A 27,642-nucleotide genomic window follows, 5' to 3' on the forward strand; every position below is an offset into this window, starting at 1 on the left:
CTGCATCATGCTCTGTCTTTTTAAAATCACAACAACCCCCCCTCCCCGATTCCACCCCCCCTACTGCTCTCTTGCATTTTCTAAAAGACTACTGTTGCTCAGTACAAAGCCAGTTAACTAGAATAGCACTAGAATGGAGCCTGTTACCACCTGCTGTTTCAAAAACAAACTGGCCAGTGAGTCAGTTTACCATTAGCAACAACAACTGTAAAGTTAGCATTTTTAAAAGCTATAGGCTACATCCCCCCACTGCACACACAATATGCTGCATAAATACTGTATGGCATATAAATCTAACATGTACTATACAGATTTTAATACTGTCAGTATTTTCAATATGCATGGTGTACTGCAGATAACTGACATTAATGTACATAGAATCCATTTTCTGTTAATTAAATATTACTTGGAATCTGATGGCATTTCTAAAGTAACAGTATAAACTCAGTCTCCAGATAGCATGTACTCTACAGTACAGTCAAGCATCACTGAAAAAGTAAAAATACCTGCAATTTATCACATGGCTTCCGCTGCAGCTCCCCTCTCTCTCCCTCCTTCTCAGACAGGAGTGTGAATCACTGCCACACGACTGGAATATGCAGCACAACAAACAAGAATGACGTTTGTCCTCTCGGAACACCGATTTCCAATAAATGCAACAAGCTTGTCTGTTTCGTTGTGCAGAGTGGGGAGCATGCTTTACATTGCCCCCAATGTCCACCCACTGCAACCCTCAGATCAAGTTAATGCTGCAAACACTGAAAGGAGCTCCTGTAAATGCAACCTGGTATTACAATTCACAAAATTGCAATATAATCCCCATCTAGAAAATGCAGGTCATACAGTAATACTACAGACTGACAACTTGTATAGTATAGCAAAACAAAGATTATGGGCTGCTGGTTGACTCAGTGATAATCTACTTGTCTGCTGTAGTAACTCTAGGAAAATATTGCAGACAACCAATATAGCCCTCATGCATGGAAGGAGGCACTACCGTCACAGCTTATTACAGGTAAACACAAATATAAAATGATACAGGAGGTACGAACAGCCGTTTCATATTTAAAAGATATACATAACATGTTATAAAGCACATACACCAACACATTTATAGTACACACAGACAAACATTTACACACATGATGAACAATATAATTTCTAAATTCTAAAATGTTGTTTTATATGTTTAAATATACCTGCAACAAGTTCTCAATGCTGTTACAAAATCGCAGCTCAGAGCACACTCAGGAGCTGGGTGTCCTTGTAAAATCAATGACTTTAGTCAAAGCTTCCACTATAAAACACGATGCAGAGTTCTATAATCTTCCAATACACCTCCAAACCAGGGGTAAGGTTAGCTGCAGAGACGTAGTACTGAAGACAGACAGTGAGCTGTTGCTTACTGAATGAGAGATGACAGAACGAATGAGAGAGAGACAGACACAGCGAGTGAGAGATTTATTCATTGAAGGGGGCCCAGGGCTGCCTCTTAAAGAACAGCTCTGCAGCGAGGTGGGCTGGGAGGCAGTGCTGCTCCTGAGCATCATCGACGGCCTGGCCAATAACAAGACAGATTCACTCACACAAACACACAGTGGGGGAGAGTGGGGGGAACAATGACGGTTCACCTTATTGCACAATTACTGGCAGAATCCACCACAAGGTGAGCATCCTTGATTTGACAAGCACGCACTTGATTAGGAGCACTTACAATATAATTTTCTAAATAACCCCCTGATTATAACAAGTGTGTAAACAATGGTTACCCAGCTCACATTATATTTTCACCCCAATCCGGAATCTTTATGAAAATGATACTTAAACATTATATCCTCCACCCCCACAAACCCTTTTCTTTAAAAAATATGTTCTTTAAAAACCACCACTAAAATCTGTGAAAAAAAGGAAGCCACATAACAGCCCAACTGGTAATTACTGAAGAGCAATGTTCCATTTGCAAAGGGGAACTAACCCAACAATGGGACTGCGAAGTGCATACTTTGTCATTCATTGGAACTATACATTCTGGTGACCACCTAATTTGAACCACAAAATGACACTACAATTAAATATTGTTTTTCATTTTTTTATATATATAAAAAGTACAGTATTAAGGATGTGAAAATGCCACCTTTCATAAACAATAAAACAAAAACCGCTAAACTGTAGGCCATTGCTGCCATGATACAGCACAGCAACATGGGAGGCACACTGAATATGCATTTTTAATCAAAACTAAGAAACTGAAGTAAAAATATTTTTTGTTCTTATTATGCTCAAAAAACGATTTGCCATTTAGGTTTCAAATTTAACAGATTTACTAATAGTATATAAAAAAAGTTACCTTCAAGACCAACTTCCTCAATGTCTGTCATAAAATCAAACATAATAAATAAATAAAGTGTGGTTTTAAAATGAACTGCATTAAGCAAATAGAATAATAGACCAATCTCTTTTTTGCAACATCAAATTATATATGTGTTAACATATTTTCAGAAAACGTGTCAAAATGGAAGTTTCAATTCTGGGTGGTTTACTGCTGAAGTACACAATGGTAAAGATTAACACCAAACCTCAAATTGTACATCTACTGTATCGGCTTGAATCCTGCTCAGCTATCCACATTCACTTCTGATCTCCCAACAAGCAATTAAGATTCAGCCACTTTCCAGACAAGACTGCCCCAATCTGCTCATTTAAGACTTAACAGCAAAGGATGAGTCAAAGCCAGCCAAAGAGCTTGAACCCATGCCCCCCTGCCCTAATGTTTAGAGTTTCAGTTCTGGTCATAGGACCCACATTCAATTTGAAATTGCAAGAGCATAAATTTGCCAACCACCTGTACCAGACTACTTTGCAAACCTGCAACTCCACAGAATGTATAGCTGTTGTTAAAGCAACTTCATAACAGAGACTATACATATACAGGGTGTTTCAGAAGTCTGGGATCACTGGGCCAAACAGAACACGTTACACACCAACTATTTACCAGATGTTCAAAATGGTGTCCATCTACCATCATGCATATCTGTAAAAGGTCATTCTAGGAATGGCAAGCACCTTGCAGAGTCAAAACACTGTTTGTTTTTTTTCTAGTCTAGTTTCTAGACATCTGAAATCGTACCTACAGCAGAACTGTTTCCTACCACTGAGGTAGTACTGTACTTTAGAGCGACATGGTTTACTTGTGTATCTATGCAATCTTCTGGTAATTCAGCATTTAAAAACAAACAGTCCTATATAAAATACAATTCTGTCATCAGTAATGTCTGCAAGTTGTTTGGGATGGTAATCTTTAAAATTGTAAAAGTGGGTTTATTGTTTTTAATGGATTTGACAGGATTTTATAGCATTTTGGTGATCTGTTTAAAAAGGAATTTCATCACCAGATCCAGTCCATACAGTAAACCAGCTTTTGTAGATACCTTTTAGGTATTCTAACATTAAGAGATCAGTCAGTTACCCAACCAAAAAATAAAATAAAATAAATAAATAAATAAATAAATAAATAAATAAATAAATAAATAAAATTGTGAATGTTTTGATGGAAGTGGTGTTAATGTATAGCAGTCCTTTGAAAATCAAGAGTTCTCTGCAATCCAGGCCACCAGTCTTCTTGAAGCAAGCTACTGAACTGTACAGTACCAGCATTGTTTGAAGCCCAACAGAGTACTCACGCATTTTAATCTGCTAAACTTTTATTATTTGGATTTTCTTTTGTTATTCAGTGCTTGTTTAAAAGGTCAGAATGGACAGAGTGAAACCTGGGGGAAAAAAAAGGTCATCACACCAGTGCCGTGTGGTGCTAGAGTAGCAGTCCAACACAGGGGGGCTAACCAATTATGTCTGCAAAACCCAGTAAAAAAATAAAAATAAATAAATAAATAAAATAAACAACCTTGGGCCCAATTTTGAATGAAGTCCAAAGGAAAATTCTGATATATACAGTAAAGCAATTTGAACTCTAAACACTTCACAGAAATACTACCCTTGGATAAAGAAATACAAATTGGCATAGATATGCGTATTTGATTAGTTGACACGGCTGCTGTTTTGATCTTTCTAATACTACTAGACTGGTGTGCCATTTTGAGTAGTTTATTTTATAGAACTGTATATAGCCCTGTAGTGTTGAAAGAGTTAACTTATGAAATTAGCAAATAAACTACACAGAGCAATACATTCAACAGCTACTTGCAACTAAGCTATTATACCAATAACAATGTGCTTTGTTATTTTCAGAACATCTGCCTTTGCACTAGCTTCAAATACATGGCCATTTTGTGAAGGAATCAACTAAAACCTGAAACATTCATGAATGTTGTATTTAAAATTCACATACAGTAACTAAAAGGATCATGAGATGAATGATTTCATGTTCACATACTCTACACTGATTTCTAATGGATTGACTTGGGATCAGGCTGAGAATCATTTCACTTGTGACCTTTATATTTCTGGGATAAATGAAGATAACCGTCAACTCTGCTGGTTGAAAACCAAGTTAATTTGGAGCCCCACCTACCCAGTGTAGAGAAAGACAGATTGGCATCCATTTAATTTTGGCTTCTATGTGGTAAACAAAGCTTTATTGTATAATTTAAATTCCAGTGTAATTGGGGCATTTTGCCATCTTACTCTTGCTCAACGCATATTACCCTTTTATGAGTTCTGTCTTTTTTAGTCCACAGACAAGCAGACACAGGATTGACTGTATATCCAAGTGTAGTTTGCTAAAACCAACAGCACTTGTGTGTTTTATAAAGAATTAACCTGAAGCACTGACCTCTAATCCATTGGAGTCCTGTGTGTGTCACAGTTGTGCAACTGGATAGAACTGTTTCACCGTGGAGAATGGATTCATCTCTCAACTAGAACCGCTAGTTACTAGACTCTCTTCTTAAAGCATGCAAGTAATCTATCAAACAACTCTAAATTAAAGTGTGAGATTCTGCAGTACAATATCAGGGATCGAAATTAACACCTGCCAACCCGTCAACCACGGGTTAATTTGGTCTGTGGCAGGTAAATTTCACATACTTATATGCCACAGTGGCGGGTATGTTTTTGTACACTTAACATTTTGAATGCCAGCGGCTCTGTGCCTGTGGTGCGAATCTGACAGACCGCTGTACCTTTAATAAACAGAAGCTGTTGTCTATAACAATAAACTTAAATATTATGTCACCACAATAAGGACCACAACTTCTGCTTTCGATTGGTCTATTATTTAATACATGCTGTCATTCAAGGTTTTTTTAGTAAACCGCATATGAACACAAACAGAGAAGGAGGCGGTGCTTGCGCTGTGAAGTGACAGGACTAGTTTTCCGTACAGTTTGTCAGCATCTCTCTCTTGTTTTGTTTTTTTTAAGAATTGAGGTTAGTTTCTGATATTTACTTAAATCTAACAGGATTTTTTTTATAAAACAGCGCCTGTTAAGATAGTATAAATATTATCGTATGTCATTCTTTTTATATGTAAATCGCTGTTAATTTGAACAACATGCATTGTTTATGTTTTGTTTCTACTGTTTTGTGAATTAAAAAAAAAGATTAATTAAAATACACAGTGTATTACATAGTTTTCAAACACTATCCTCGCCTGAAGACAAGACATACAGTGTATAAAGTACTGTATAAAATAAATTATTAGGAAATTATTTCACATTTACCTATATTGTACAGATTTTTCCCCAGTTTTCCAAACAAATAATGAAATTAATACCTTTACAACCAACCATTTCATAGCCTGCAAAGTAGGGAAGATATTATCCTTTTGTACTTTTGTTGTATCATTTTAATTATTATTATTTTTTTTTTTTTAGATATTCAAGTATATATAATACCACTTACTAAATCATGCGGAATGTTGGTAGACAACATTGTACAGGAAAACAATGTGGCATTCAAAGTGTTAAGGCTGGTTTATATTCCATCGCTCGACTGTCGTTGAAGAGCAAGGTGACCTGCGATCACTGCCGTGTCGCCGTGCAGTTTATACCTTCTACCGGCAATCGCTCTGCTCAAACTGCAGTCGCTGACAGTTCAAATCAGCTGAACTTTGACCTCGTCACTATGGTTATTACAACACCAAAATGGATGACTGGTTGTTTGTCGAGAAGCTGCTTAGTGTTTATCCCTGCGTATATGTTGGTCGATAGAGCTGATTTATAAAGATCAGATGAAAAAGGAGAAAGCATGGGTATCAATTGCTGAACATATGCAATCAACTTATGAGTATTTTAACCTCACTGAAAGTGTAACCAGTGAAGTTTTAATTTTAATACAGCGACTGCTGTATATTGCGAGGTGTCCCAGGTCCAACACGTTTTTACTGTGCTACAAGATTTATTTATTTATTTATTTATTTATATATATTTATTTATTTATTTATTTATTTAATATAGCACGTCCAATATTTCATATAATAATAATAATAATAATAATAATAATAATAATAATAATAATAATAATATGCGTGCTACAAACTCTGAAAGGGATTAAAATGATTAAACCAATGCGACCACATTAAATAAAGTAAACTTATTATAATTATTTTTTTTTTTTTTTTTTAATTACTTAAATTATTTTTAATAATATAGGGTTGATGAACAGACCAGTCTAAATCTAGTCATGACAAACTAGCAAGAGTACTTATGCACTACATTGCTGAGGTAGAAAGAAGGCAGCTGCAAGAGAAAATAAAAGATGCAAAGATCCTGTCAGTGATGCCAGATGGTTCAATGACAGCACTGTCATAGAACAGGAGCTAGTATATGTATGATTCTGCCAGAAAGGGCTGGTGACTGTGCAGTTTGTGGGCATGCAGTCTGTGGAGAGGGCAGATGCCAAACACATCTCAGAAGCTATATCTTCACTCATGAGGCAGATTGTTTCAGACCCTGTTGAGACTGCTCATAAATGTTGCGTATTTCTGCATTTTCTTTTGTCATCGTCGCCCCCCGGAACAATGTTGGCCAGTAAAGTGTCTGTGTGGCCGGTGGATTTTTCCATCCACGCCATGGTGGCTAGTGCATGGAAAAGTTAATTTCAAGCCCTCAATATAGTAACTCAGGCTGAACTCGTGCAATGGTGTCAGGAAACACTAAACAACTGGTATCCATGGCAGTTGATCATCATCATCTCTCAACTACTATTCAAAGGAAGACACAGCTACAGTACACTAACAGGGTAGGACTGAAGAAGCCCCAGTCCCTACTAGATCCTGAACCTTTTTATCACTGCCCCTATGAAAAATAAACTATATTAAAATTTCTAATAACTCCTGGACGTCGCGAGTTCGAGTCCAGGCTATTCCACAGCCAACCGTGGACTGGAGCTTCCAGGGGGCGGCGCTCAATTGGCCAAGCGCCGCCCGGGGGGAGGGAGGGAGGGCTAGGTCGGCCAGGGTGTCCTCGGCTCACTGCGCACCAGCGACCCCTGTAGTCTGGCCATGCGCCTGCGGGCTCGCCTGTAAGCTGCCCGAGAGCTGCGTTGTCCTCCGACGCTGTAGCTCTGAGGCGGCTGCACGGTGAGTTCGCAGTGTGTAAAGAAGCGGGCGGCTGACGGCACACGCTTCGGAGGACAGCGTGTGTTCATCTTCGCCCCTCCCGAGTCAGCGAAGGGGTGGTAGCGGTGAGCTGAGCATAATAAAATAATTGGGCATTTCAAATTGGGGAGAAAATAATAAAAACTAATTGGCAACGACTAAATTTATAAAAAATAAAAAAAAAATAAAAAAAAAATTCTAATAACTTTCTGAAAATACAGCACTTGTGCTTTGAGTGTCTGTATCCCTCTCCTTAGTAACCAGATTGTCTGTATTTTGTTTTTCTTCAAAAGTCATGGGTCAGCTGGGGAACAAAACCAGAGCAATCTCTCATTTCCAACTCTGGAGCATTGAACATCAGAAAGAGGATTTGTCTTTCGTCATAGCATATCCAGAGATCATTCCTCCTCATGGAACAATGCTGCTGGTTTTCTGTTCCCACAACAGCCTTTGATTTCAGGAAGAGTATGCTTTTTAAGTGAAGGTCTAAATGGTAAGGGACTCACTGTTCAGAAGAAAAAAAGCATGGGGACTGGTTAAGAGAAATGTATTTCTTAGTTCAACTACACATTGAAAATGGGACTGGTGAAAAGTGTACTGGACTAATAGAGCCAGGGAAATTGATTGTAAAACCTTAGGAGACTTTTCAGACTAAATTTCCTGGGATACTAGATTGTTGTTAACGGCTGTATCCCCTGATTTTATGCCTACAGTATGATTAGAAAGTCATCAAGACACTTTCTCCACCAGACCTTACTCTGCATAATGGTTATATCTTTAGCCATATCCCTCTATCCCTGGTGCACAAACAGACATTACCTTTGGAGTAATTGGAGACTTACTGGAAGGACCGAGACACCAAGGCTCTGATTGGCATGTCCCGTTCACAAATAATTGAAGCTCTCCAGGTCAAAAATTACTAGATGTTAACAAGATACAATTCTGTTCTGTGACGTTCTATACTTTGTACACTTTCTCATCTTGCACTGCCCAACTCAAGACAAAAGAATGCAAACCCAAATGATAACAGCTCGTACTCCGACACCCGTCTACAAAGCGGTTGCTGTGCTACTCATTTAAGGACTCTCCATATGCCAGCAGCATAAAAGTTAATCACATAAAAGCACAGTAATGGTCAATTTATTCATGAACAGTAATGTCCAGCTCTGTAATCCCTGCTGTGACCACAGATACACATCTTCAGAGGCTAACCTTGTTGTTTCTAAAGCATGGCAACAAGGCAAAAATAATTGAAAAGTATTTGACACTTTCAACATGAGTCACAGCGACTCACTTTGCACAGTACAGTAAGCACAACTGGCCCGGACTGACCTGATACAGCTGACAGTTTGGAAAAATGTCAAAGAATACTTGTGCAAATAAAACGTAAATGCATGCAATTTAGTTGCCACACAAACAAAGCTGGAAAACTCACACTCAGCCTATATTCAGAGTTTTCATAAGCCTACATAACTGCTCATAATAAAGTGTAATATATTAAGTGCCAACTACTCCTCCCCATCCTATATAATTCAATATTTCCTCAAAGAACACCAAGATCTATTGTTTGGAATTCAGCCCTTGGATAAAATACAACAAACATTACAAGACCATTTTGAGCAGAAGAAAAAACAGTTTACCTGAATCAACACAAGCAAAATACCCTGGCTGAACCATATTACTATTTCCAAAACCAGACACAGACCTTAAAATGACAGGCGCCCTCATCCAGAAAAGACATAAAACACAAACTGAATGAACTGTGCTTACTCCCTCTGGCTTATTTGACTTCGTGTTTATGCCAGTTGTACCAAACAGTGTCCAGCAAGATCAACAGCTCCAGAATAAAGTTCACCCCCCCCCCCTTCACCCCAGCCCACCCCACCCCACCCCACCCCACTGCTCACTCCCCACTACTGCTTTTCAACGACAGTGATTCTGAACCACCAGTGTCTCAAAGAGCTGCACTCCAGGTCTGTCTTACCCTCAGGTCAGTCTGTTTTTTAGACAAAGCTCAGCGAGTTGCTAATTTGTCCCAGGGTGGCCCTCCGTCCGAACACCTAGTTGCTCTCTGCAGCTGAAGCTTGTGGGCCCTGCCCCCTCCCCAGTTTTACTTTCCTCTGCATTTCTAATCCTGCCCCCGCTCTGTGTGTGTTATTCAATGCAGGCAGCACATGACATGGCTAAAACGGACAGTGGGGAATTATGGGATACCCAGCAGTTAATACTGCTGCTGCTGTTGAGAGAGAGAGAAAGAAAGAAGAAGAAAAAAAAAAAAAAAAAAAAAAAAAAAAAAAGGGTGTGCGCGTGTGTCCCAGTCTGTCACACATGCAGATGCCACTTGTTCTGCTAGAATGCTGGGCTGGCCGCCCGGCCAGGGATTACACTTCGCTTGAGCCATTTATTCTAATGTAACTTTGACCTAGGACTTAAAATGCATAAATCCAATCACATGCCGGCCTGGGGCAAACTTGCAAAATCTTAAAATGGCACAAAAAGAAGCAATTTATTCAAGAAGCTAAAAAAAAAAAAAAAAAAATCTAAAACTAATCCAAAGCCTGTATTGTTGACGTTAAGTTGTTTGAGAAGGGTACCAAAGCAAATACAGTTAAACCCTTTTTATGGATGGAGTTAAAACATGTAGTCACTTTATTATCAACAACAATATTGTGAATGGACCAAGTTCATATTGGCAGATACATCTTCAGGAACTACATATTTCCCCACTAAAAGTACTGAATTCAATCATTACGGTTTGCCTTTGAAAAGGTTGCCTGCCTGCTTGTTTATTAAAATGTGTCCATTGGAAACTATTTGTCCCATGCCGTCAGATTACAATTACCCCAAACAAAACCCTGCCGTCAATTCGTACTTTTTTTGACAAGCTCATTTTTTGAATCTTTGACTTGCCAATTTATATTCAGTATTTGGCATTTGTTACACGCACACTTTTTTCCTTTGGAACATCTGTCTGCACGGACCTGCCCATGTATACAGCAGTCTCCTTTCTAACCAGAATTTACTTGGTACAGCATCTAATACGGACCTATGATTTTCAAGTGCAGCCTCAAGGTTAGCTGAGATAAATAAAAGCCACTTTCATCTAAACACCTCATCGGTTCACAGACGAATGAAATACAGGTTTATAATAAGCCTTTCAGTTAATCCATTCGAGTTACAGGTTAGACATGACCAGCAATTTATCTTCAATTATGAGCAGGATTTGGATGGGGCTGTAAAACAAAGACAAAAAGGCGTTCTCCTTAACAGCTCCCCGTCATTCTCAAGGGTTATCAAAAGACAAGTTCTACATATCTGAACTAGACCAATTGCAGGTGGTGTGCTTTTGTCATCTAGGAGCTGTTTCTAATGGTTTTTGGCAGGGGTTTTGTTTCATGCCCTGTGGCTCTCATAACGCATGTCAAAACCAATAGCGTCCGCTCAGACACACTTTAGTATCAAAAGGTCTCAGGACCATCTTGGAATTCAGCACAAGCAGTTTAATCAGCAAGACACACGTTAAAATAAAGGTAAACAAAAGGGAGAAAACACATACCGTACTGTATTTGTATATAGTGCAGCTGCTTCTGCACAAGCTTCAAACATTATTTTTGTCACCAAACATATTTTCAAGGTTACAGTAAGTGAATCTTCTCTGACTGTATCAGTCTCAAACAAAGTCAAGTACTCCTTGCAATCACCTCAATACAATGCCAAATGGCTATCAATTTGGAGGTCAACTGAAGATCTCCCTCTATTGAGACTAGCTTTCTATTACTCACTTCAGTGGTCTTTATACAACTATTCCACATTATTGTATTTCTATTTATAAAGCATTAAATGTAGTTTAAGCTTGTCTTTGGAGAAAGACCTAAAGTCACTTATCCAGTATACACATACAATCACAGACATCCCACCAGAGCAGAGCATTTCTCATCAAGTTACATTATCAAGTTATATATTTTATTTCTTGCACAAAAAGAGAGACTCAAGCAAGTGGAAGAGGGTTGATCAGCTATAACCCTAGATATTCCAAAACAAGTCGTACTGTATTTCTGGCCTGTTTTTTTTTTTTTAAATAAATATTTGGTTTTATTTTTACATTTGTTTTTTTTGCTGTGACAACTGGAGCTTATCTGCTCAGCTGCAGAATCCATACAGATGTGCAAGATAGATGGGTAATAGATCACTTGTGGAATCCTTGCCTTTTCTCTTGGCATTGCACGCGATACCCCAAGCAAGATAAAAGCATTCCTGGACTGTACAACTTTAAAGAGCAATGCAATTTATTTTTGTTTTTTCTGAGGAGGTTTTCTTGGAAGACACCAGACAATTTTAAAATAACTTAAAAGCAAATTGAAAGCTGCCGAACGTTTCCATTGAAGACAGCAGAGACAAACACGTATTTCTACAAACCATCACCCAACTACTTGCTTACTATAAATATGCTATAGAGTTAATTGGAATTCACTTAGCTGGACAGGGTGTTTCATTTAAGGCTGAAGACCTTTAGGCCCATATTCAAAATTGTCCCCAGGAGACTAAGCTAAATGCCCTTCAAAAGACGATCTTGTGCTTGTTTCTTAAATGAACCCCTCAACTGTTCTCAGAAGGTGATGTCAGGCCATGTATAGTATATGGACCTCCCTGTCAGAGCTGGTATATGCTCAGTTCTGGAATTCATTCTTCCTAGCTATGAGCTGGGTCCCCAGTCTCTATACCTAAATCTAGGCACCTGTGCTGTTCTTTTTTATGCAGCAAATTCTGTGGCATGCGCCTGTTTGAAATTCTACCAGCATCTCAAGTCTGCTACAAGAGTCATTTTTCGCCACCAGAATAATAAAAAAAAAAAAAAAGATAGAACATAATTGCTTCTAACACTTAGCATGAGCCGAACCAACGCTCTATTTTAGTGTAAACTATTGGGAGTATTTTGTTTTTTATTTTGCATCATCATTTTTATTTGTAGACAATAAAAATTGTAGTCTAGCAGTCGTACAGGTAGCAGAGAAATTAGTAAAAACCCTGGCTACATTCACCTCTGCTTTTATTTGAAGCACAAACAGCTATGAAGTACTGTATCATTTTCTAGTTTCTTTGATTATATGATGTTAAATAAAATGTCAATTATGCTTATATAGTTTTTTTTTTTTTTTTAAATTGTCTCAATCCTAGCTGTACCAGTAAATTCTGCATCCCCATTCCAATTGCACAGATGAGTAATTTCAGACTCTTACCACAAGAGGGCGGCTGCTGCCATCAGTCTTATGAGGGAGACAGCACGTGCACCCTGGCTTGTTATGCCACTAGTCATGTTGCTTAACTCACATGCAGCATGCTTTGCTCTGCCAAAATATACCGTGTGGTGTGTGTAGACAGACAGCATCTACTCAAGAAAAATGAAGACTCCTAAAAGTCTGAAGTATTTAAATAAATGCAGACAAGATTTTAATTAATTGCATTCATTATAATTAAACAGCAACAGAGGGATCAAAAGCAACAGAGGGACCTAACAGAGCTGAGGGAAGGGAATTTAAACAGGATTACCAGATTGCAGTGCCTGGCAGGTAGCTGAATGTCTAGAGTTAAGACGGTTGCGCTTGTTGGGGTTTAGAACAAAGTTTGAATCGCTTTCTTTTAAAAAGGAAGCTTTTGTACTAAACCACATATTTGCATGGAGTTACTCAAGTAAAATCCGGAATATTGTGTCCAAAACCACTTCTCCTGGAAGTATGTTTATATCTTGGCCTACAGCACCATCTGGTGGTTATTTTTCCTATTTCTTTAAAACGTGTTGATTTATTTATTATTTGTTTATTTAGCAGACGCCTTTATCCAAGACGACTTAGACTAGGGTGTGTGAACTATGCATCAGCTGCAGAGTCACTTACAATTACGTCTCACCCGAAAGACGGAGCACAAGGAGGTTAAGTGACTTGCTCAGGGTCACACAATGAGTCAATGGCTGAGATGGGATTTGAACCGGGGACCTCCTGGTTACAAGCCCATTTCTTTAACCACTGGACCACACAGCCTCCTATATTTACAGGGGTTGGACACAAAATAAATAGAACACCACTGCCACTTGCAGCAAACACACAACAGTAAATGGGAAGATTAATATGCAGTATTTCAGACACGTATTCCGGAATATAGAAAACCTGCATGTCCAGGTGTGGTATTCTTACGTGTTGTTCCCGCACTGAAGCAGGCAGACAGGCAGGTGAGAGCCGGAATGGAGGCACAGAGACACAGAAATGCAGTGAAACACGCCAGCACGGCGCGCAGTATTTATTAACACATAAACAAAACAAAAAACAAACAATGTCATGTGACGCTACCAGCAATGACAGCGCACAGAAGACGGTACAAGACTGTAAACACACTAAAAATAAAACACAATACAACAAACTATAAATCAAAGGAGCCGTGAAGACAGCAGGCCTTGCAGCAGCCCCGATCAGAGTGATCTCTATGTTTTTATACTGATGCTCCGCTGAGACATGTCCACCTGCCTCCTGGAACAGCTTATTGCTTTCAGCTGCTGCTCCACGCAGACAGGTAATCGTCCCCGGCGGAGCGCCACAGCAGTTAAACAATTAATTAAAATCAATCTATTTACAATGAATCCAAAAATATACAATAAAAACTACTTATTTCCCATGTGTAGTGCTTCCGCCCTGCCACACCCGGTTACATGTCTGTTTCAGTTGTAGTAGTCAAGATGGCAGATTTGACCAACTTTGATAAAAGGGTGGATTGACTGGGCAGGTGCTTCTGTATCCAAGACTGCACACATTATTCAAGATGTTTCTCAGTTTCCCAGCTTCCCATGGTAGCCCTACACTCTACTGAGAGCGTTATGACAAGGCTAAACCCTTCTCTGCTCCTCTAAAAGGAAGGTCAGCTTTTGGTTGTAGATTGTTATATTGAAATGTAAGGGCTTGAAGACTTTTCTGAAGGGTGTTATGCAACAGGGTTCTAACATGGAATACAAGTTGAATGCAAACACAACGCAATGAAAACAGTGTTATTTCTGGTCTAAAATGGCAATGGAGGACTATGCAAATCTTCTCACCAGGGAAGGTTTTGCAAATATAGTGGAGGGGGGTGGACTGCACCCTACCCAACAACCTACATTGTTCAATTAAAAAAAAGGCTCTGCACAAATTCAATAGTTCTGTATAGGAAACTGTTTAGCTTTACAAAACAATGTAAAAATCAATACACTTGCTACCAACTGCAAAAGGCTTTCAGTAAAACATCATAATACACTGTAAGACCAGCAAAACGGCAAATTAAAACTGATGTTAAACTGGACAAAAGCAGGACCACATTGAAAACAAGGTCTCTCAGTTTGGCAGTCCTACAGAAATAATGTCTTAACAAAAACAACTGAAATGGATTCCACTAAGGGCCATTTGTTCATACTCCCAAACCCATCCACACCCATACAAACACAAGCTATATAAAACACAGGCCCCTTAAGATTGTCTGTTGCAGTGAAATAAAAGCTTAGGTTACACTGTTCAATGGAACCATCAGGACTGCAGCAAACCACTCCAGAACAATACTTCAATGGAAAGGATATTGAAAAGAAAACAGTGACACTTCCTGTCTTTAGAATTCTTCAGGGTCAGACATGGCTTTTGTATGCGACAAGCCAGTGAGTCACTGGGAAAGAATACTGCAATGTATAAAACAAGAGAACTTCAGAACAAATCCACTATATTAATATTCTTATCAGTGGGGCTATAGCTTTCTCAAGGGAGCGTGTCTTTTAAACCAAAATACTGAAGGTATTTACAGGCTTCCTTTGGCATGGCAACTAACTGTGTTTGAATAATAGCAGCAGAAGAAAATACTTGTTAATTAATAGCAAACCTGACAGGTAGACGGGTAAATAATGAGATAATCTAAAATGAAACTTTTATATCTTCAATTAAGACAGGTTTATGGACCATAAACGTGTACATTACACCATAAAAAAGAAACACATTTGTTGAGGCAGTTTACTGGAAATATTACAAGTGGTGACCCAATCCAAAATCCAGCCAGCACACACCCCACTGAGCTCCACTATTTAACCTCCTCCACCATTCACCACTCATTTTCCAGATGAATACTTTTACAATTCTCTGCAGTCTCAGACTTGGACAAAATAAACCAAAGCTTTTACCAGTGGAGGTACTAGTTTCCTTTACAGATAATAAAATATGGCTTAGCAGGCTTATTCAGGGACTAGTGCTGGTGCGAACAATTTAAAATTTAGAATGAACATCAAAATGAACCATTAAAGAAAAAAACTCACCATTCAGGGTGTGTGTCATATACAGGATGCATTAGTTTCCTTTGCATGATACATGGTTGTCACATTCCTTTATGAATTCTGCTATACATTTCAAGCAGTGTTTGTTTGAGTATTTGTCCCAGCACTACAGCATGTAAATTAACTAGCCTTTCACCTCTGGAGGCCTGGTTCTAACACGGCTCAAGTGAAAGAAGTCTGGCGGTCTCAATTTAGAGATCGAGGATATCAATTTGCTCTCTACCTCTGGGTGTCTGGTTTGATGGACGCACATCTCAAGAATACCTTTCTCTTAAAATAAGACAATTATGCAACCAGTGCCCAGTACAAAAACAGACAATAAAAAAAAAAAAACCTGAGCACCGTGTGTAAAGTATCTCTCAGCCACTTAGTTGACAAAGGAGGAAAGGGTCATACTGTACATATTCCAGATAAAGGTCGAAGGCTACATTACAAATTCAAATAAAGACTCCATTGCATTTTTTGAATTGCTTAGTGGCATGGTTCAAAGAAAAAAAAAAAAAAACACATTTGACATTTAAATTTAACACTGCACTCTGCTATTTCATTTTAGATGCATTTTGAAGGCACAATCTCATTTGCAGGCACGGCACACAATTCACCTGGAAGGCAGTTTAAAAAAATAAATAATAATCTTTGCTGCATTGACTGCTGCAGTACAAGCTTGGTTTTATCAGTCCATGAACAGCACATTCAAAATAAAGAGATGGCACCATTCCCTTGGATGTGCCATCCTTTGGCTGGGACGTTACCTCGAGGTCATGTCTACTGTTCGTTTAAAAAAATGAACAGGCTAGGTGTTAACCTCAGGGTCAACTTCAGTCTCCCGGCTAAAACAAATTAGACTGGATGAAATCCCACCTTCTATTGTCATTTTGTAAGTCTTCTTTGCAAATAAATACAGCGAGAAAGTAAAACAGCACGTTTGATCCTATTTTTTAATATTTAAAGTGGCAGTATTTGCATCTGCCACTATTTAGTCAAGCAAGGCTAAATATAAAACTGTACCAGTACAATAAAAGCAAAGGCGCCTGCCAGCTTATGGACTCAAAATCTCCCCACCATTCTACTTTCTCACAGCCATAGGTCAGATGTGGAAGAGGTTTGAAGTTCTATAGTTAGTAACACACCATCCCATGAGAGATAATTAATGAGAAATTGCTTTTATCAGTATCCTGCTTATCTGGTTTTGTCTTCATTATTGGACTGTCTGTCTATCACATAAACTTCAATAAAAGCTGCAACTCTTATGACTACAGTGTACTTTTATTTTCACTGTCGGTGTAAATACTCAAATAAAACATTTTTCATGCTGCCATCTATGGGCAGCTGCTGAGCGATTAGGAATGGGTTTCATGTCTGTATGTATGAAATATATTGTATTGTGTAGCTGCCACTTAACTTTGTAAGGATGTCAAACACACAAACATTTCTTTCCTTTGTGCTGGTTAAATGCAAAGATTTATTTCTTAAGTGCTGTCCTCATCAAAAAAATTAATACACTCTCCTCTGAGAAATCAATTTTCAACCTGGCTCCAGCCTGGAAAGAACCTGGTGTTTGAGAGTCATTTCTTTACATAAATGCCACATTTTATAGATGATGGATATTGTACTAATTATTTATCACACGTAAGCACTTCATTTCTCTAGCAAGCTTGCGATTGCTCTCCGTAATCTCTATAATGGCAATCTTTTTAAATTATGCTAAAATCAAAACTGTTCTACAGCATTTCGCATTTTTTAAAAAGTTTGCATTGTCTGTCTGTGTTCTCTCAGTGTCTTTCTATTTGTGTGTCTTAATGAGGTAAAACACAAAAAATCAGAACTCTATTATCGGCTCTCTGTATTGGCCAAGACAATCTTATCAGGGCAAGTCTAACTTTTCCTTTTTTTTAAAGTGTAAAAACTTGTCTGGATATTAACATTGTAGAACTCACCTCTTCAGACAGCACCCGTAGAACTCCTCTTTTCCCTCTGGACAATCACTCTTCCTTAATGCACTTTCTTTGCACTTATCTGCTCCCTATTTTACTGCATTTAATCTTGTGCTTTACAGAGTACTGTAATCTGCCACTAGTGTTATTCAATCTGTAGTATTTTGCATTTAATCGTATCCTGATGTAACTATCGCTGACACTTATCTGCTGTGATTTTGATTCGTATTTTGTAATATACTTGTACTTACTAGAACTTAAGTCATTGTATTTTATCTTGCTCTTAAATTGTATTAATACTTGTGCTATGATTCTTGAAATGTGTTTGTTTACGACTGTAAGGTCGACCTGGATAAGGACGTCTGCTAATAATGTCTGGTACCTCTAAATTGAAGCTCCTCTCTGGCATCAAAGAAAGGCCATAGAAATGTGTAAATAAACACTCTCCTACTGGTTTGTAATTACACAATGTAATGGAGAAAGGAAACAAGCCAGTCGCTAACAGATAAGAACAGGATCTCAAGATGATTACAGGTCAATGAACCTTACAAATATTGTTCAGTAAAATTCAACACACATATTGTGATATGGAACCTTGCTCCAACAGGTTCTAGCATCGCTTGACAATGGATCAGGAGGTGTATCCGCTGCAAATATCCTTAGTTGTACTGTGCTCCTGAAACTTCCAGCCCAGTAAATGTAATTTAATAACATTAATTTACATAATGCATTTACAAAACAAAGTATTTTGTGAAAGTAATGAATGCTTGCCTGTCTCAGGCCATACACAATGTTTTAAATCCTTTGCAAATTTCAATGCCTGTCTCGGCCTTTCAGGTACGTGTTGATTCATTGCATCCTGAAACCAACGCCAGAATAAGCATAAGATCTTTTTCGATTACCGCGCACATTGGTTTCATACTAGTATGGCTTGAATTTTTCGGTGTTTATTTTCCTTTTAACGACTTGCCTTTAAGTCTTAAACCGCTACATCCTAATTATGAGAACATTCTGTTAAATTGGCGGGAAAGAACAACACAACACAAAATTGAGACATTGGAAGCTACCTAGTTCCCAGGCAAGTGCGATAACGAAATGCAAGTTAAAGAAGCATCCGGGGAAAGTGATTAATGTAATTGCTTGCTCATGGTCGATAATGAAGAAGGTGAAACAGAATCAGCAAGTCAATCAGGACATCAAGGTAGCAGTGTGGAGTAGTGGTTAGGGCTCTGGACTCTTGACCGGAGGGTTGTGGGTTCAATCCCCAGTGGGGGACACTGCTGTTGTACCCTTGAGCAAGGTACTTTACCTAGATTGCTCCAGTAAAAACCCAACTGTATAAATGGGTAAAAATAATGTGATATCTGTATAATGTGAAATAATGTATAACGTGATATCTTGTAACAATTGTAAGTCACCCTGGATAAGGGCGTCTGCTAAGAAATAAATAATAATAATAATAATAATAAAGGTAAAAACAAGCGACTTCGTTTAGTAATTAACAGTTTAATTAAGATATTGAAATCGGCTCAAAACACGGTCAAGTGAACAAAAATAAAAACCTAAAAACTTCAAGCCCTAGTTCTTTCCCTTTCAAAATGCTGTATCTGTGTCTTTCTAGAGTAGTTTTTCTGGCAATTACTGTCTTTACAAGTTTAATAACTTTAATTCTGTCATCTAGGGAGGACCTTTTGTTTCTCCACGTTTTCTCTCTTCTTTTACGAGAGCGCTGTTATTTTATTGATAATGGATAAAAGACTGCTAAAATGGTTACCGTATTCCTTTGAATTTAGGACGTACTATGTAAAACCATATTTTTCTTATAACAATAGCCCTTTGTAAGGGTGCTACAGGTTTGAGTCTGTTGCTGTATAAGAGAATTGTGGTCGCTGGTCGGGTTAGACAGGTGGTCTCTTAATCCAGTTAAATAAAAGCACAAATATCATTGGGAGGAATTTAAAGTGGTCACTTAGACCAGGTGGTCGCTAAATAAAGGTGGTCGCATAAGCAGGTTTGACTATATACACACACACACCTCTCAGTAGACAATCCTAAATGCAGATTTATTTTAAGTCGTTCTGAATTGATCTAGATCTCATCTTCAGATCAGAGTGGGTTGTTTTTTTAGGTTGATTTTTTTTGGGTTGATTTTGTACATTAATCATTAAGATAATTGGATGAAACTCATTGAAACCAACCATTAATTCTGCGCTATTGAAATAAAGCAAACCTGGGACAAGATAATACAGTTATGTTTTTGTATAATTCATCTTTTTCATTTAATTTTTGAGCAATGGGGTTCATCACCATTTTGAGTTCCAGTTTTGTCTTTTGATGCCATTTTACAACCACGATCCATCTCCTGCCTTCAAAACCATAGCTATTGCGATACGATATCATTGATGGACACTGACCAAGCAACACTCGGAACTATTATGATGCATGTACCTTGTTTCCCTCAACTGTTTGAAGTGTGTGTAAATACAGTAATGTCTTAGAGAGATAGGGAGAGTACATTTATCCTTATATTTCCGGGAGGTTTGCTATAATTTTCGGGAGGGGGGGAGAGGGTGTTATGCGAGTCAAGGAGACTCCCGGAAGTTGCAGGAGACGGGCTGTCTGCATCTCATGTGCCATCTAATGTGGCAGCACTGCAGCATTCACTGCACTGCAGGGTCCCTTTCACTCCAGGGAACGGCTTGGGCTCATCGTCATTTAACAGTAGTGGTTTGTTTAACTCAAAGCGCACAAGGGGAGGAGGGAAGAGAGAGTGGTAACTGCAAACTGCAAGAGCTTTATCACAGTGTGATAACCCATCACTGATAAGAATTCAAAATGCTTTTTAAATTGACAGTATATCTGCTGCTATTTTCAAACAAATTATAGCGAGTCCTTTCTCATGGGGGGGGGGGGGGGGGGGGAGGGGGTTTGTAGGCTTCCCCTCACCATATTATACACTGTTCTCTATCTGGAACCAAGCTACTGTATATATTTAATATGGGAGGTGTACCTACATTCATGATAAATAAATCATAACCAATGAAAATGATACATTAAGAGGAAAAAATCCTGGGTAGCCATACGTGTCATAACTATAATATCAATATAAAAAATTAAAAAAAATGTTTTTTTACAAAAATAAAAAAAGATTTTGGTGTGCTACCTGCCAATTTTGCCAAAATGTCTCCTTTAATTTTTTTTTTCAGCTTTTAAGGAGGTAACAGTTTCCAACATTATAGGAACCAGTCCTTTCTCATAGTTCTTGATTGAATTTCCCCAATACCCAGCTCCAGCAGCATGCCACGCTAAAAAAAAACTCTGTACATTACTGCATAACACAACCAGACAAGCTGCCATTAGCTGACCAATTGGAATGGCAATACTGCAAGCAGTAAACATATACATACCTACTGACACAGTTATGCAGCCCATAGGCTTTTGCACCTCTCCCTACTTTTTTCTTTGTTCTTGGTACAGCCAATAAAGAAAATGCTTCAGTCCACTTACAAATGCTTTTTATTAGGCGCCAACCTCCCACCACCACCCTCCTTAACAATACTGGGGAAACACCCATAAAAGAATTGCCAGCATTCCTGTCATGACTGGAATCCCACGGGCTGTCTCTCGGGCAGGCTCCAAACACTGCTACCCTGGGCTGCCTGCTTCAGAGTAAGCACCTCATGAAAGGAATGTCCTGTCAGAACCAGTGTGGATTCTTCTCAGTTAAAGGGGAAAAAAGTGGGGAAGGACACACCTTCTCATTCACTCTAAAAAACAAAACCGCATTTTCAAACTCAAGTTATCAGTTTATTGACGTGAGAAACTGCTGGTGACAATGAATTTATGGCATAGGATTGGCATTAAAACCCTGAACCTAAGTGGTGCAATCATCTGTTGATTAAACTGGGAGCGACATCAACTCTTACACAATGGCATTTCTGTCCTCACACGCCAATAGAAAAGATCAAACAAATGGTATCATTTCACCTGTGACAAATGTGTTTTTAGAAGAATGTACAGGGTGCTCAAAAATGGACCTGCCATCTGTTACACACATTTTTGTGTAAAAGAAGCCTCACATAACTGAATAATCTGTTTTGGAAATAACACCCAACACGTATTCTGCAATATGTAGCAGATACAAGTTATTGTCGCTTATCAAATTGCAAGACAGGAAATCTGACAGCTGATATAAGGCTGATAGTAATTACTTGTTGGCAGGGGAGTCCATATTGAAGACCGCACAAGTTAGACATCTCAACAAACAGACATGTCAGCAGATTTCCAAACCCCAATTTCCTTGAAGGGACAAAAGCTGCCAATAACAATTTAAAACATTGAATCAGTGTCATCTGTGGCCCTATTTTTTATTGAGTAATTACATACAACAGGCTGATTCTATGTCCATTTTCATTCCACAGTAGTAGCAGTGCAGTCTAACTACACCAGAGCTGCTGCTGACACATGCTGCAAGCACACATGCTCCGAAGAGCTGCTTCTGCATCTATAAATTAAGGAATCCTGTCCAGTAGTGACAAATTGTCAATGAATCTGTCAATGCGTTAATAAAATGCATAACGCAAAAAAATAAATACAAAATATAATAATACTTTTTCAACTGAACTGCAGCAGACATTAGCTGGCACGCAAGAATGTTTTGATTTGATTTGCACTGCTGTTAGAACCTGCTGGCTACATGCTGGATCGTTCTTCATGTGCAATATAAATCTTAAAACAAGTTCTCATAGATAAATTGCACTGATAAGCCAAGTTTTTTATACACTTTTGTTTTAAATATAGGCAATGTATCAAGTTGCTGAAATACAACAAGAAGTCACATGAACTTCAGCATCATTTTCACATACAGTTGAAGTTGGACTGCAGCTTTGTACCTTTTAGGGGCTTTGTCACAGACACAGTGGCACGAGAGAGAGAGAGAGAGAGAGAGAGAAAGAGAGAGAGAGAGCATTCCTTAGCCTTCAAGGACAGTGCCAAAAAAGGAAGGCTGAAACAAGCAAAGACATTATGGAATACAATATAGCTACCAAAGCAGCTTTGTGATGCCTTTGGATGACAGATACAGCATTTGGGGGGGAAAAAAAAGTATGAAATCTCCATTTCTAGAAGTTCCCAAGATACAGCCTAATCTCATTCAATCAAGTAGTAGTAGGCCATGTTAATTAACAAATATTCATGCCAAATTTCAGCAACGTCAGGGATAGAAGTAAAACTCCTATTACAAAGCAGTTTATTCCATCCCTGGTATTACTAGGAATCTAATAAGACACTACTGAGCTTGTTACCTCTGTATTAAAACCCAGAATGGGTGAAACTGCTCTGCTATGAGTCTTATTTCCTATATTTGAAATGTTATGAGGGGCGCAGCCACTATATTTTTTAACTGCAGTAAAGCAGCCTTCAAAAGGAAGCTGTTGGTGGCTCTTGCAACAGAATAGCTTTATTAAAAACGGATTCATTGCAGAAACTAAGCTGAATGTATTATTTATTATTGCACTTTATAAAAGGAACTTACTGACAGATTGCTAGCCAAGCTACTGTGGTTTTGACATTAGATCAAAACAAAGGAGACTATTTTTTAATTAAATGTATTTAGTATGTTTGATCTAGTAATTGATTACATTTCCAAGTTCAGTTGGAAACTGTGGATCTGCTAAATATTAGTTATTATAATATTATAACATTTTGAGGTACCAGTACTAAAACTCACTTTGGGGCACTTAAGTAACATTCTGCAGTTCAAGATTCAACATTATGGGGCTCCGAGCCTCATATTGACTTTGGGGTTAATTTGATCAACCTGTACCTCCAGGATAAGCCATAGCATTGTCCATTACAGAGGAATCACCCAGGAACCTAAAAATAAGTGTTTGATGAAATTCAGAAGAATTCCCCTATTCTGTAAAGTGCTCTAAAAAATCCAGCTGTGGATTATACTGGCCCGGTTTTGGTTAAAAAATACAAATAACTTCTTAGTTTCTTACAAGTTGTGCCATTCTTTTTTTATGGATCATTTTAAATGAGTATGTGCTGCATTATACATCTTTTAAGTGCCTGAATTCGATAAAAAAAAAAAAAAGAGAACATAAACTTGATTGTCCTTTGACCTAAAAAGCAGGATCTATTACGTTATGTGCACACTGAAAAAAACTGCATTTTTAATCTGGTGTGTCACGCACATCAACTGAACAATACCCAAATTGGAGAACATAAACTCCTGTATTTTCTACATTTCTCTAATCAGCTTAATCATAAAATACATCACAGATAATCCGGCAACTTAGTAGTTGCAAAGTCCAAAACCTGAAAAAGCTCAATCTTTTGTAAAAGTTGAGACAGCACAAATACTTTGCTCTCAGGTTATTTAAAATAAAACATATAAAAATGATCAAAAAACATATCAAATGAATAGAATGCATTATTTATCTTCCCTTTCTTTTTATATCTCCACACCCAGCCCAAGGTCTCCCCAAACAACCTGCCCAAAAGGAGAACCTAATAACTGCATAAACTACATTTATTATCTACCAAAACAGTACAGAATAGTGTACAGTACCTCAAAAAATAGCTTTTCCTCCTAGCAACAGTCTCATTACTGATGATACAACCTCTGGGCAAGTTTAATCAACTGTAAATCCCAGTAAGAGAGTAAGACCAAATAACTATCCATGTTTCTATCTACAGTACTGAATTCTGATCTTGGGCTAAATTGGGGAAAAATGCAATAGCACAAGCTTCAAATACACTAGAGAAGAGCCTCACAATTTGCTCTCTCTCCTGACTTACAGTATGTATGCGTCACTGACTGCAAGCACCAGTTAAACTGTGCTGATGGAAAAAAAAAAAAAAAAATCAATATGCACGCTAGAGCTGCAAAAATAAACTGTATTAAAACAAGCCATATAGCTAAATGCCTACCGGGAACCAAGAACCAGAGCAGTTTAGTGCATTGAGGCATTTCACATGCCCTCTCTACACACATAAAACAGTCAACAAGTCTCAGAGGACACTGTCACCACGGCCCTGGAAGAAGACATACACATTACTGCCTTAATGTCAGCCTGCATGCAAGACTGGCCCCTTTGGAGCCTGATCTCATCTGATCTCAGAAAGTAAGCAAGTTCAGCCTTGGTGTACTTGTATTGGGGGAGCCTCCATGAAAAACCAGAGCTCCAAAAAATGCCCCAGCATTGGTGTTAGGGGCACTGTGCTGCAAGATGCTAAACCAAGGACCGGTCTACCGTAGGGCTTTAAAAGATCACACCGACATCCTTTGATGTAGAACAAAGGTGTAGTCAACCCAGGTGTCATTGCTAAATTGCCTGCCAAAAAAAATGTAAATTCCCTGTAAATGAGATCTGATCTATCCTGCTTAAATATTACCAAATAATAATTGTAAAATTAATTCAGATGCAGATGATGTCGGATGTACAGTGTCAATTGTACCTCCCAAGTCTCACTAGATGGCTACTTGAGTTTTTCTGCACCGTGCCAGATATCTGAATAGAGCATGTGATAAAGTGTGGGGTAAAGTGATGGAGGGCAGGTACATAGGGCCACGGCTGGAAAGAAGCATATACCCTTTCTGACCACTGAGATAAGAAATGTAGTCCAGTGAGATAATGGCAGTGGGCTAAAAGACTACATTTCCCAAGGGGCTTTGAGTGGCCAGAGTACAGGAGAATGGGTTGCACCTGTGCTTAATTAATGATGGTTATTTAAACACCCCACCTGAGGGGTTCTCTGGCAGTGTGGGGCTAACGTCTGTGAACAACAGAGGAGACGAGACGAGACTAGACTAGACTAAAATAAAATTAAATTAAACAAGGTAACAACGACAACTACTGTAGGTTTTGTGTATCTGTTTGAGTTTGTTTTGAAACCAACAAGCAGCGGAGCTGCCTGGGTGATAGTTAGGGTAAACAGCTGTTGTGTTAGTAAGTTCTCCAAAAAGGAGATAGTTTTATTTTATTTTGTAATTTTTGTTTAAAAATTGGTGACTGTGTCCCCATGACAGAACACAGGAAAAACTGAATAAACATACAGGTCCCGCCCTGTTTAGACCTTATTTCTGTTGTCCGAGTGTAATTGCAACAGCACACTAGAGGACCGCTGTGAAAAGACCTGCTGAATACTGTGGTAAATAACACCCCACGTTGCCACAAGCAATATTACTGAACTGTCTGTCTGTTGTTGAAAGAAAAATTGTTGAGCTCCATTTGAGCTGACAGGCTTTGATTGGCTGGTGCGGTGGGTACAGGACTGGTTTCTTTTGTAGCTGCAAAGTATTGATTGGCTTGCTTTGGTGAATAATAAAATAGATTCAGACCAATTGTGACTTTGTTTAGAATTTTCTGTTCAGTAGATGTGAACTGAGCTTTCATTACAGCAAGTAAAAATGTATAAGTCGTTAGCGTAGAGTTGTTTTAAATTTGATTTACAGTTGATGCTGTGACATAGCAGCAGGCATCTACTGTCTGATAAGACCACTAGAGCTGCAATCTGATTGGTTAATGGTACAGAATCATTTTCTAATTCTTGCATGTGTGCTCTGAGCTTCCCCTCTTTAGAGTCAGCCATTATCTGATACACTTGCCAACTAGTGATAGGTGTGTCACTGATTCTAGGGGTGGAGCTCTGCGCATAGGGGAATGTGCAGGTAACTGGGTTAGTTGAGCTTGGGGAAGGAAGGAGAGAGGCGCCAGCTGGAGTACACAGCACCCTGGTTTTGAATTGTTACCAAGGACTATAACCTGTCCTGTAATGTTGCAGTACAAGGGTTAAATCTTGTCTCCACAAAAACCTTCGCTGCTGTGCTCACCTGGACTCCGTGTTGGCCTGCTGGTTGGAAGACTCACCCTTTTCTTTCTTTTGTGTTAGAAACATGTCTTTTGTCTATTTAGTGTGGTTTGCTGTACACAAAGTGAACACACTGTAATAAACTACTTGTTTTATTTTCAAACTCATCCTTGGACTGCATGTATGTTTTGTACTTCCACACCACTTCTGGGTTTTAATAAAATTAATTAATCAATCATGTAATCAAAGAAACTACTAAATGATATTGCAAAAGTTTACCAGAAGCCATAATAGTAGTATAGCATTTTATGTTAGATTTCTAAAGGTCACATTTTTCAATCTGTCAGTTTTTCGTTAAGTATATGGAAAACTACAGAGCGAAATGCAATTAATTGTTAACATAACATTATTCCGAAGGTTTCATTCGACTTTATGAAGCAAAATTAGATAGAAATCAAAAGGGTGATGCAAAACATTTTGCCATAGCTGTACATACAGTACAAGTGCCTCCATCATTTCTCTGGCTGAGCCGAGCATCAAGTCCTTTATGTTGCAACTGTTATCCAAAGCACATCATCTATCTTGCCTGTACTTCTCAGTGGGGTTGCATATCGCATGTACGAGGCTGCTCCATGAAGAACCTGTTGCCTTTGTATTGCATTAGGGAAAGTATCTTGGAAAAGTGCTGTAAATAGCTGGGTCACATGGAGGCTCCTGGCGCCTGCAGCAGCCAGCCTTCCTTACATGGATTCTTTCTTCCAAAGCTGGACCATACCCCAGTGTTGCCAGGGTAAAGTAAATAAGATTTTCCAGACAGGTCTCAGAATACAGGTGGTGGCAGAGAAAGGGACAACCCCTGCCCTAGTTCTGACAACTGCAGTCTGCCGGGGCGGGGCGGGGTGAGGCTGGGAGAGAAGAGGCGGAGGATCAGCCTGATCTGCTGACAGAGGTAAGGCATTTTAAAGTGAAACAGGTCGTATAATCATTTAAAATCACCACTCCTTCAG

The 27,642-nt window shown here is 38.7% G+C and overlaps 1 protein-coding gene across 7 annotated transcripts in view; it reads right to left on the bottom strand.

Moving 5' to 3' along the window:
* The window catches only part of LOC117420965 (sodium-dependent phosphate transporter 2-like), a 60,674-nt gene that overhangs the window by 23,006 nt on the left and 10,026 nt on the right, over positions 1 to 27,642 (bottom strand). The window contains exons 1-2 of one of the 7 annotated variants that reach the window (XM_034034778.3): positions 1,200 to 1,460; positions 507 to 589 (exon numbers count right to left, since the gene is read on the bottom strand). The exons of 3 other annotated variants lie outside the window; for them this stretch is intronic. The gene's annotated coding sequence lies outside the window, so the exon portion shown is untranslated. Of the gene's footprint in view, positions 1 to 506; positions 772 to 1,199; positions 1,461 to 9,539; positions 9,666 to 27,642 lie in introns of those variants that run through there. 3 more of the 7 variants (XM_034034777.3, XM_034923380.2, XM_034034779.3) reach the window with 3 other exon arrangements.

The sequence above is a fragment of the Acipenser ruthenus genome, chromosome 1 (genome assembly GCF_902713425.1).
Source record: "Acipenser ruthenus chromosome 1, fAciRut3.2 maternal haplotype, whole genome shotgun sequence".
Classification (NCBI taxonomy): Eukaryota; Metazoa; Chordata; class Actinopteri; order Acipenseriformes; family Acipenseridae; genus Acipenser; species Acipenser ruthenus.